Consider the following 12,835-nt stretch of genomic DNA (forward strand, 5'->3'; position numbering starts at 1 on the left):
CTTGTGGCTTTGTGACTTTTTTCCCCGTTAATGTTTTCACTACCATCATCACCATCATGATCATCATGTAATCATTCCTATTTGCTAAATGGGTCCGAAAACTGTATAAATGATTTTATTCCTGACTCTAAGCAAATGAGGTGCTATTAGTATTATCCCCTTTTACTGGTGAGAAAACTGAATCAGAAACATGTTTAAAATATTGGGTCACTTTGAGTAGTTGGACCTTTTTAAGCTAGGTCTATCTGATTTCTAGGGGATCTTCTGTATTACTCATATAGATTTATTGTGTTGATTCAGCATGTGATTCTGAAAGTAAAAAGGTAAGAAATTTAAAAGAATTCATCTGCATCATTAGCAGTTTGTGGATAAAAGAAAAGAATGATGCTGGAGGAGAAATACATATTGCCTCTGTTGCTATAGATGAACTGCTTTTAGTTCTAGGTAGAGCCTGTTAGGCAGGGCATCCTCCAGTTCGCCCGTGAGTCAGGAAGGAAAGTGGAAGCTGATTGAGTTTGGGGAGTCTCATCTGCTAGTGGAGTTTAGCCCTGATAGAGAAGTCTTGTGAGTGGAAGATGACACACACATGAGGGCAAAACTGGACATTGTCAAGATTTGTGCAGCAGTACAGAGAAGAGAGAAGAGATAAAAGTTGGACTAGTTCTGTCTAGAAGAATGGACAAACTACACCAGCACTGAAGCTTGTGTAGGTCTCTCCATAGAAGGTGGAAGTCGGTGGTCAGCAGTCTAAAATGCTTTCCTCTCCAAAAAACCAGGAACTATTTTACAGGGCACTCACCAATTGTTTGCCAAGCTCCTGAAGGATGAGGTCAAGACTGATGATGATTAATATATAGAGCACAAAGAAGTGGTTACCTGTGGGGAGAAGGGCAATGTTCAGGCGAATAAGATGTACAAACTATTAGGTATAAAATAAGCTACAAGGATATATTGTACAGCATGGGAAACAGTGAATATTTTATAACTATAAATGAAGTATGCTGCTGCTGCTAAGTCACGTCAGTCGTGTCCGACTCTGTGCTACCCCACAGATGGCAGCCCTGCCATCCTCCTCTGTCCCTGGGATTTTCCAGGCAAGAATACTAGATTGGGTTGCTATTTCCTTCTCCAATGCATGAAAGTGAAAAGTGAAAGTGAAGCCACTCAGTTGTGTCCAGCTCTTCCCGACCCCATGGATTGTACCCAACCAGGCTCCTCCGTCCATGGGATTCTCCAGGCAAGAGTATTGGAGTGGGTAGCCATTGCCTTCTCCGATAAATGAAGTATAATCTTTATTTTTTTTTCTGGTTTCATTCACTTTATTATTCTCTTTATAAAATTATGTGGTAGCTACATCTGGGGCCTGGGTCCTCTGCATGGAGACACTGGTGTGGGTCTTCACAAGATGGTCAGTGAATTCCTGATATGGAGACTTGGTGAACACTGTCTCTTTCCAGAGGTCAGGGGTGAGGTAACTGTAGGTCTTGAAAATGGCATCAAAAGTGGCCTTGGCGAAGTTGCGAGGGTGGCAGTGCAGCCCCTGGCAGAAATGTAGCAGTCATCGATGGCAGCCGTCATCAGCAGCTTCTTGGGCACAGGGGCGGACACGATGCCAGTGCCTCTGGGGGCAGGGATGAGGAGCACCAGCACGGAGCCACAGCGGCTAGTCACCTTGCAAGGAACTGTGTGGGTCTTGCCGATCTTGTTCCCCCAGTAGCCTCTTCACATGAGGACAATGGACAGCTTGGCCAGGATGATGGCCCCACAGATGGTAGTGGCTACTTCCTTAGAATACCCAGCTGACATGTCTGTTATAATCCTGGATAGCAACAAATGCCTTGAACCTGGTCCGCTGGCCAGCAAGGGTCTGCTTTTGCATAGGCATAATCTTCAAAACCTCATCCTTGAGGGATGTGCCCAGGAAAAAGTCAATAATCTCAGACTCCTTGATGGGCAGAGAGAAAAGATAGATCTCCTCCAGGGACTTGACCTTCATGTCCTTGACCAGGAGGCCCAGCTTGGTAACCGGGAGCCACTCCTGTCCTCGGCCTTGCCTCCACGAAATCCGCGGCCTCTGACCCGGCCCCGACCCCGGCCAGGACCCCTGCCTCAGACGCCACTGCCTAAGCCTCCGTGGAAGCCACCGCAGCCTCCCATTCCAGGGCCCCGGAGCTTGCGGGTCCTCCCACAGGACCGGCGTCATCCACCAGTTGGTGTTTTCATGAAGAAGCAGCAAAGTATAACCTTTAAAAATCATGAATCACTATATCATACACCTGTAACTTATATAATGTTGTACAGCAACTATCAGTTCAGTTCAGTCGCTCAGTCCTGTCCGACTCTTTGCGACCCCATGAACTGCAGCATGCCAGGCCTCCCTGTCCATCACCAAACTCACGTTCACCCAAACTTGGAGTCCATCAAGTTGGTGATGCCATCCAACCATCTCATCCTCTGTTGTCCCCTTCTCCTCCTGCCCCTAATCCCTCCCAGCATCAGAGTCTTTTCAAATGAGTCAAATCTTCACATCAGGTGGTCAAAGTATTGGGGTTTCAGTTTCAACATCAGTCCTTCCAATGAACACCCAGGACTGATCTCCTTTAGGATGGACTGGTTGGACCTCCTTGCAGTCCAAGGGACTCATAAGAGTCTTCTCCAACACCACAGTTCAAAATCATCAATTCTTCTGTGCTCAGATTTCTTTATAGTCCAACTCTCACATCCATACATGACCACTGGAAAAACCATAGCCTTGACTAGATGGACCTTTGTTGGCAAAGTAATGTCTCTGTTTTTAATATGCTGTCTAGGGACGGGGAGCCTGGTGGTGTGCTATCTACGGGGTCTCACAGAGTCGGACAAAACTGAAATGACTTAGAAGCAGCAGGTTGGTCATAACTTTCCTTCCAAGGAGTGTCTTTTAATTTCATGGCTGCAATCACCATCTGCAGTGATTTTGGAGCCCAGATAAATAGTCAGCACTGTTTCCACTGTTTCCCCACCTATTTGCCATGAAGTGATGGGACCAGATGCCATGATCTTCGTTTGCTGAATGTTGAGCTTTAAGCCAACTTTTTCACTCTCCTCTTTCACTTTCATCAACAGGCGTTTTAGTTCCTCTTCACTTTCTGCCACAAGGGTGGTGTCATCTGCGTATCTGAGGTTATTGATATTTCTCTTGGCAATCTTGATTCCAGCTTGTGCTTCATCCAGCCCAACATTACTCTGCATAGAAGTCAAATAAGCAAGGTGACAATACACAGCCTTGACGTACTCCTTTTCCTATTTGGAACCAGTCTGTTGTTCCATGTCCAGTTCTAACTGTTGCTTCCTGACCTGCATATAGGTTTCTCAAGAGGCAGGTCAGGTGGCCTGGTATTCCCATCTCTTTCAGAATTTTCCACAGTTTATTGTGATCCACACAGTCAAAGGCTTTGGCATAGTCAAGAAAGCAGAAATAGATGTTTTTCTGGAACTCTCCTGCTTTTTCCATGATCCAGCGGATGTTGGCAATTTGATCTCTGGTTCCTCTGCCATTTCTAAAACCAGCTTGAACATCTGGAAGTTCACGGTTCATGTATTGCTGAAGCCTGGCTTGGAGAATTTTAAGCACTACTTTATTAGCATGTGAGATGAGTGCAATTGTGTGGTAGTTTGAGCATTATTTGGCATTGCCTCTTTGGGGTTGGAATGAAAACTGACCTTTTCCAGTCCTGTGCCCACTGCTGAGTTTTCCAAATTTGCTGGCATATTGAGTGCAGCACTTTCACAGCGTCATTTTTTACAATTTGAAATAGCTCAACTGGAATTCCATCACCTCCACTGGCTTTGGTCGTAGTGATGCTTCCTAAGGCCCACTTGACTTCACGTTCCAGGATGTCTGGATCTAGGTGAGTGATCATACCATCGTGATTATCTGGGTTGTGAAGATCTTTTTTGTACAGTTCTTCTGTGTATTCTTGCCATCTCTTCTTAATATCTTCTGCTTCTGTTAGGTCCGTACCATTTCTGTCCTTTATTGTGCCCATCTTTGCATGAAATGTTCCCTTGGTATCTCTAATTTTCTTGAAGAGATCTCTAGTCTTTCCCATTCTGTTGTTTTCCTCTATTTCTTTGCACTTATCACTGAGGAAGGCTTTCTTATCTCTCCTTTCTATTCTTTGCAACTCTGCATTAAAATGGGTATATCTTTCCTTTTCTCCTTTGCTTTTCGCTTCCCTTGTTTTCACAGCTATTTGTAAGGCCTCCTCAGACAGCCATTTTGCTTTTTTGCATTTCTTTTTCTTGAGGATGGTCTTAATTCCTGTCTCTTGTACAATGTCACGAACCTCCATCCATAGTTCATCAGGCACTCTGTCTATCAGATCTAGTCTCTTAAATCTATTCTTCACTTCCACTGTACAGTCATAAGGGATTTGATTTAGGTCATTCCTGAATGGTCTAGTGGTTTTCTCCACTTTCTCAATTTCAGTCTGAATTTGGCAATAAGCAACTACAGCAACTATACTTCACTTAAAAAAAAGACTAATGGTGATTGTGAACACATATGTAAATTGCACGTTCACTTGTGGATAAAGCAGAGTTAATACTTTTGGTGTTGGCTCCAAATGCTGAAAGGTACCGAAGCTAAGCTTCCAGGATGATGGGATGAGAATTATTTATGGGTTAAGCTGAGTTTTAGGACTCTTTTCTCTCTTCTTCCAACTAAGTCTCAGGGTAATGACTAGGGAAAAATTTGGTACTGCACTTGTTTTTGCCCAGTCTTCTAGAAATCGAGCCATCAGTGGAAGAATACCTTTAAGACTGGATTCACAGATGCTTCCATCCTATGACAGAGAGTCTGAAATGAAGAGATTTAAAAATTCTGAATGCCAATGGATATAAGGAATATGGTGCCAGGATCCTGTCCAAGTCTGGAGAGCAGTGCTGGAAATGTGACAGTGACATGAGATAGTCCAAATTCCTCATGGGGAACCTTGACATAATCACTGGCAGTTGCTGTAGCAACTCTTTTATATTTTTGGCATCAGTGGCAGTGACTAGCATTTGGCTGGTACTATTGGCATGGCTCGTTCTTGGCCCTGGCAGAAGCCTTGGGTGTCTACTTCCCCAGCAGCAGATGGCAACATTCAGGTATTTAAGAAGACTAATCTGTGAGCTTGTATGAGACACAAGCCCCCTGAGACCCTAACCAGCATTTAGGATTGAGGAGATGCCCCTTGAGGGTTTCAAGTGTGGGAAGACTTGATATGACTCATGACTGTTGGGTGGAGAATAGTTCTAGGAAGGTAAGAATAGAAACAAGGCCAGTGCAATCATTGGAGGGGCACCCAAAGCTGGTGCTATGGGACAACCCTGAGGGTTAGGGTGGAGAGGGAGTTGCGAGAGGGGTTCAGGATAGGAGGCACACATCTATACCTGTGGCCAATTCATGCCGATGTATGGCAAAAACCATCACAATACTGTAAAGTAGTTATCCTCCAATTAAAATAAATAAATAAATAATATATATTTTTAAAAGGAAAGTGGTGATTGAACTGAAATAGATGAGGTTAGAGCCAGAGTGTGACTGTGTGTGAGTGTGACTCAGCGACTTGGTGACCTGGAACTTAAGAGCTGTGTATAGATCAGATTCACTAACAGGAAAAGTAAGCCTTTAGTTTTTCTCCTGTCCCTTCATTTACACCATAATATTCAGTAGCATGCAGTGCTTCATATAGGAATGATGATTTTTGTACTGAAATAACTGAAGACAGTGATTTTTGTACTGAAAGGAGGTTAAGATTTCAAGATTTGAGTGCAGACACTTAAATCAAATGAGGAGAATGCAGTGATATCAAGGTTGAAAGCCAGGGTCCTATTGTCCCTGAGGCAACCCCCCGGCATAGTGACTTTATCTTTAAGGAATGCTTATTGTTGTCGACAAAACAGCTAGACAAGTCTGGACTGTTGTTGTGCATCGTGCTAAGTCATGTCTGACTCTTTGGGACCCCATGGATTGTAGCCTGCCAGGCTCCTCTGTCCATGGGATTCTCCAAGAACACTGGAGTGGGTTGCCATTTCCTTCTTCAGGGATATTCTTGACCCAGGAATTGAACCTGAGTCTCCTGTGTCTCCTGCATTGCAGGCAGGTTCTTTACTCTCTGAGCCATTGGGAAAGCTCAGATGAGGCTGGTATGACTGATCCTAATTGCCAAGAGGAAACTGTATTACTGCTACATCCTGCGGGCTAGGTAGATTGTAACTGGACCAAAGAGGTTCACTTGATTGTCTTGCCAACTTGCCCAGACTTATTGACGGTCAATAAAAAACTGCATCAACCCCAAAGAGACAGGATCCTCAAGACCCCCATTTCTGAAGGAATGAGGTTTAGTCCCTTTATCAGATGAAGGACTGCATGCAGTGAAGGGGCAGGCAGACAGTAAAGGGAATGGGTGGTGGAAGAAGGAATTCATGATTGTTAAAGTCCTGTGAACAGCTATAAAAGCAGGAATTATAGTAGATATGGTTTCTGTTAATTCATTCTTTGTCCTCTTTTCTCCTCCTCCCTCCTCTCTTATATGAAGAGTACTAAAGAGGGCTGAAATTTCAGTTTTCAGGTGGGACTATGACCACATTGACATCCTCCATATGGTGTTGTTGATGAGATTCTGAGTATTTCCTGTGTTGCAGACAAACATTTCTCATCTGAACAAAGTCAAGAGTGGGAGCTGAAGAAAAGAGGAATGGGTTTTGCTGCTTTGGCCCTCTAGATCCATCATCTGTTCTTTCCCACTCTGCTTTGTCTCCAGAGAAATTGACATACATGAATTGCTCCCTATATGTGCTGACTTTCTGGATTTTGATTGCATTTGGCAAGTGAAATAAGGAGCCTGAAAGAAGACAATACAGCTAAAATACATATTCTTCTGGAGCCCTCCATCCAAGTTGCCTTGCAGGTTGGTTGTCTGCTGCTACCCAAAACCTCAGCTCGTGCAGATAGTTCTCGTCCATATAATTCTCCTTCCTAGATCAGGAAATTGTTCTCAATCCTGGTCCCTAAAGGGCTTCCAGCTATTGTTAGCTTTGGGGCATCACACTACTTCTTTACAGGGTTCCTTAAACCCTCTCCACACCTTAAAAAAGTCAATCCCTTATTAAGCTCTTTTTCAAACACAATATTGTAAATCAACTGTACATCAACAAAAAAATTTTTTTAAACATAAATTAGTTCAACCACTATGGAAAACATATGGAAGTTTCTTTAAAAACCTTAAAATTACCATATGATCCAGCAATCCTACTCCTGGACATTTACCTGGAAGAGATGAAAACTCTAATTTGAAAAGATACATGCACCCTAATGTTCGTAGCAACACTATTTACAAGAGCCAAGACATGGAAACAACCCAAGTGCCCATCGACAGATGATTTGTTTAAGAAGCTGCAGTATATATATATATATATACTGTTAATTTAATATTGTGTTGCATATATATATATATATATATATTACTGAGCCATAAAAAAGAGTGAAATATTGCCATTTGCAGCAACATGAATGGACCTAGAGATTATCATACTAAATGATATAAACCAGGAAGAGGAAGGGCAAATATATGGTATCACTTATATGTGAAATCTAAAAAACAATACAAATGAATCCAAACAGAAACTTATAGAAAACAAAACTTACGGTTACCAAGGGGAAAGGGAAGGAGAAGAGGAACAAATGAAGTATGGGATTAATGATACACACTACAATAAATAGAACAGATGAGCAACAAGGATTTACTGTATAACACAGGGAACTATATCCAATAGCTTGTAATAACCTATAATGGAAAATAATATGAGATATCTATATCTATCATGTGTGTGTGTGTGTGTGTGCTCAGTCATGTCCAACTCTTTGCGACCCCCATGGACTGTAGCTCGCCGTGCTCCCCTGTCCACGGAATTTTTCAGGCAAGAATGGGTTGCCATTTCCTGCTCCAGGAGATCTTCCCAACCCAGGGATTGGACCTGCATCTCTTGTGTTTTCTGCGTTGGTAGGCAGATTCTTTACCACTGCATCACCTAGGAAGTGCATATCTATGTCTATATATCTATATCTATCAACTGAATTACTTGCTGTATACTTTAACACAATATTGTAAATCAACTATACATCAGTTAAAAGAATAACTCCTGTCCATTACCCAGCTTGAGTATGTTTTCCACTGGGATTCTGACCTGTATATCTCTATTCTCTCTTCTGTTCTCCTCCCAACTCCTGCCCGGTAGCAGGATGGAGTCTACTAGTTTAGATATCATTTTTTTTTTTTTTTTTTTTACAATAAAGGGCTTCCCTGGTGACTCAGCTGGTAAAGAATCCGCCTGCAATGTGGGAGACCTGGGTTCGATCCCTGGGTTGGGAAGATCCCCTGGAGAAGGGAAAAGCTACCCACTCCAGTATTCTGGCCTGGAGAATCCCATGGACTGTATAGTTCGTGGGGTCACAAAGAATCAGATAGGACTGAGAAACTTTCACTTTCACTTTCATGGACAATAAGTAAAGTCAGTTTCTGGCACATATAAGTTGTGGAAATGTATGACCCTGCAACGAAGCAAAATAGAAAGCAGTGGTTTCTAAAATATAAATACTTTTTAATAAAAAAAAAAATCCTATTTCCACAATAGATTTCTCCACGGGAAAGAGAGGCATTTAGGTCAACATGCAGCATTACCTGAAGTACCTAAAAGGCTTTCTTCTCCCTTTTGGCCCAGGAGTACTCTTACTCCTTCCTGCTGAGCCTCCCCCGTCTCCCTGCTGCTTCCACGCCTGGCACATGTGAACCCGGTCCAAGTCGGGCTATTGTGCCCACTAGAGGACGGGAGAGCTATTACACCCAAGTCTTGCTGACTCCTCTCAGCTATGTGTATTGGTTGCTTCTCTTTTGTGTGACCCTTCCTTCAACTCTTTTCTTGTTACAGCTGCTAAGGATATTCGGCAAGAATGTCTGTCTGAGTCACAGTGCCTCCCTTATTTCTATGGGGTTTAAATGTCTGGCTCATTCTTTGATTCATTCCTTCAAAATGACATATATGTATACACACACACATTCATGCTAAGTTGCTTCAGTCACGTCTGACTCTGTGTGATCCTATGGGCTGTAGCCTGTCAGGCTCCTCTGTCCATGGGATTCTCCAGGCAAGAAAACATCATTGGGTTGCCATGCCTTCCTCCAAGGGATCTTCCCGACCCAGGGATCGAACCCACACTGGAAGGCATGTTCTTTACCACTAGCGACACCTGGGAACCATATAGTCACACATGATTTAGGGACTAAACTATAGCAATGTTCCAGGCACTATTTCAGATGGTGAGCAAAACAAACAAACATGAAAGTAGACAGAGTGCTCAGAGGAAGATCAGAGGTCCCCAGTGTGGCTGGAATACAGATTGTGAGGGCAGATGCATGAGGTACCTGGGCTGAGCCAATTCCTTACTAGAATCTAAGCTCTGTGAGGGTTAGCCTTTTGGTTTGTTTTGCTTAGCATCTGGAATATCGCCTGTTGTTGTTTAGTCCCTAAGTCATGTCCAGCTCTTTGCAACCCCATAGATTGTAGCCTGCCAGGCTCCTCCATCCATGGGATTTCCCAGGCAAAAATACTTCAGTGGGTTGCCTTCCTTCTCCAGGGGATCTTCCCAACCCAGGGATCGAACCTGCATTGCCTACATTGGCAGACAGATTCTTTACCACTGAGCCACCTGGGAAGCTAATATGTATATAAATTAATACTGCTTATCTTATGGATAAGATCTGCTATGAGCAGTAGAATAGTTTATATATATACACATATATATGTATGTATATATATGGCATTTTGAAGGAATTAACAAATACATTGATTCAGACAGAATCCCTGGAAGACACTAGCATCAAAAACAAGTAAGAATAAGAGACCTCTCATTAGCTGGTTCCTACTAATGAGACCACCCAGGCTGGTAATACCAAAACACAGATGCATTTAACTGCAGTAAAGTGAATAGCTGGCGTGTAGGAGAAAGACACAGAACAAAAAGCAGTAGCTAGCATCCCCAACGCAGAGCTGCATGAGAGGTTCGCATCAAGTCGAGATGCTCAGCTGATTGGATCCTCCTACGCGTCTGGTTTGGTGTGAAATGCAGAGGAGAGACAGGAAACAATATCGAAGGCGGAAGGGGAGCCCACTGTGGTCTCTGAAGATCTTATAGGTAAAAGGAGAAGATAAAAAGCTGCTTGTGGCTGCCCGACATAGCTTAGAAGTGGGTCGAACTGCTGAGGCAGAGTTTATTATCTTTAGGTCAGCACCCAAATTTCTTTCTCCTTCCTCCTTAGAGCCCTGACTGTCTTTTGGTCTTCTCTCTCCTCACTGAGTGTTCCGTGGTGATGATGGGAGTGTAATCAGTAATCCAACAGTATTTATTGAGCACATACTATATGCTGCTGCTGCTACTGCTGCTAAGTCGCTTCAGTTGTGTCTGACTCTGTGTGACCCCATAGTTGGCAGCCCACCAGGCTCCCCCATCCCTGGGATTCTCCAGGCAAGAACACTGGAGTGGGTTGCCATTTCTTTCTCCAATGCATGAAAGTGAAAAGTGAAAGGGAAGTCGTTCAGTTGTGTCCGACCCTCAGCGACCCCATGGACTGCAGCCTACCAGGCTCCTCTGTCCATGGGATTTTCCAGGCAAGAGTACTGAAGTGGGGTGCCATGGCCTTGTCCATACTATATGCTAGTCGATATTTATTAATAGAATCAAAGTAACTGCAATGACCAAGCAGAAAAAAATTCCCTGCCCTGATAGAACTTAGATTTTAGCAAAAGGAGATAGATAGTAAACAAAATATATAAGTGAAAGGTATGTTAGACAATGACAAGAGATTTGGAAAAAATAAAACAGAAAATGGAGATAGAGGAGCTGAGATAGGGTCAATTCTCATTAGGGTATTGTATTAGCCTGCAAGGGCTGCCATAACAAAGTAGCACACAGGCTGAGTGGCAGTTCTGGAGACGAAGTCTGACCTCAAGATGTCAGCAGGATTGGTTTTTCTGAGGCCTCCCTCCTTGGCTTACAGATGGCCGCCTTCTCTCTGTGTCCTTACATGGTCTTTCCTCTGTGTGTGCGTGTGCATGCTAAGTCGCTTTAGTGTCTGACTCTGTGTGACCCTATGAACTATAGCCTGTTAGGCTCCTCTGTCTCACTAGCGCCACCTGGGAAGCCCTCGTCCATGTATCGTTGTGTTAGTCTCTCAGTCATGTCTTACTCTGAGAAGGCAATGGCACCCCACTCCAGCACTCTTGCCTGGAAAATCCTATGGACGGAGGAGCCTGGTAGGCTGCAGTCCACGGGGTCGCTAAGAGTCAGATACGACTGAGCAACTTCAATTTAACTTTTTACTTTCCTGCATTGGAGAAGGAAATGGCAACCCACTCCAGTTCTAGCCTGGAGAATCCCAGGGACGGGGGAGCCTGGTGGGCTGCCATCTATGGGGTCGCACAGAATCGGACTTGACTGAAGCGACTTAGCAGCAGCAGCAGCAGCAACATGTCCTACTCTCTGTAATTCCATGGACTGTAGCCCGCCAGGCTCCTCTGTCCATGGCATTCTTCAGGCAAGGATGCTGGAGTGTGTAGCTGGTCCCTTCTCTAGGGGATATTCCTGACCTAGGGATCGAACCTGGGTCTCCTGCATTGCAGGCAGATTCTCTACGGTCTAAACCACCAGGGAAGTATCCTCTATGTATGTCTGTGTCCTAATCTCTTTTTATGAGGGGAGGAGTTACATTGAATTAGGGCCTTCCCAGACAGTTAATTAACTTGACTACATCTTTTAAAAAATCTTTTTATTTTGTATTGTGTTATAGCCAATTAAGCAACAATGTTGTGATCGTTTCCTGTGAACAAAGAAGGGACTCAGCAATACATATACATGTATCCATTCTCCCCCAAACTCCCCTCCCATCTAGGCTGCCATATAACATTACCTTTTCAAAGGCTGTACCTCCAAATACAGCCATATTCTGGGGTGCTGAGGGTTAGGACTTCAACATATGAATTTTGGAGGGACAAAGTTTAGCCCCCAGTGGATCGTAGGAAAGAACAGCTGGGAAGGTGGTATTTAAACAAAGACTTGAAAGACTTAGAAGCGCTGGCCATATAGATATCTAGGGGAGGGAAGGATTTCAGGCAGAGGGAAGAGCCAGTGCAAAGGCTCTGAAATACAGGCATTATGGTGAGTTTGAATGGAGGTTTCATGGCTAAAGAGGTATGCGGGGTGGTGGGGGGATGAGGGAAATAGGAGGAAAAGAAGCTGAGAGGAAAAAAAGAATAGCAAATCAGGCCCTTAGGCCATTGAAAGGATTTCACTTTTACACTGAATGTTAAAGGAAGTCCTTAAGGGAGAAATCAGGCTGCTAGTGGCCTGCAAGTTGAAATTCAAGTGCATTGCTTAGTCTGAGTAGAATCTATCAGGCACTATGCTGCCTGCCCCAGAACCTCAGGGCTGAGGAGATGGACCAGCGATAAACACTTTTGGATGGAAAGGATACATCTATTTCTAGGACTTTCACTGTTGCAATCTCTAAACTCTGTCTCAATTCTTACAGTTATTACTGTCAACTTTTCTTTCTGATGCACTTAGAGAATGAGTTAGAAAAGCTACTTTTTAAGCCATGTGCTTTGATAAAACTTTGGAGGAGGCGCGGATTGGTGCATCCTGGTGTGTCCTTTCTCTCTTTTCTTCTGGGCTAAGGGTGAGGCGGACAGTGGCACAGGTGTATTGCTCTCATCCCAATTGTGGTGGGTTATTATAAGAAATCTGCTTATGACT

At 43.8% G+C, this 12,835-nt stretch overlaps 1 pseudogene; it reads right to left on the bottom strand.

Moving 5' to 3' along the window:
- Positions 1 to 1,310: 1,310 nt before the first annotated feature.
- LOC109558401 (small ribosomal subunit protein uS5 pseudogene) lies at positions 1,311 to 12,023 on the bottom strand (annotated as a pseudogene).
- Between the last annotated feature and the right edge of the window lie 812 nt (positions 12,024 to 12,835).

This window comes from Bos indicus, chromosome 5 (assembly GCF_029378745.1).
Source record: "Bos indicus isolate NIAB-ARS_2022 breed Sahiwal x Tharparkar chromosome 5, NIAB-ARS_B.indTharparkar_mat_pri_1.0, whole genome shotgun sequence".
NCBI classification, from domain to species: Eukaryota; Metazoa; Chordata; class Mammalia; order Artiodactyla; family Bovidae; genus Bos; species Bos indicus.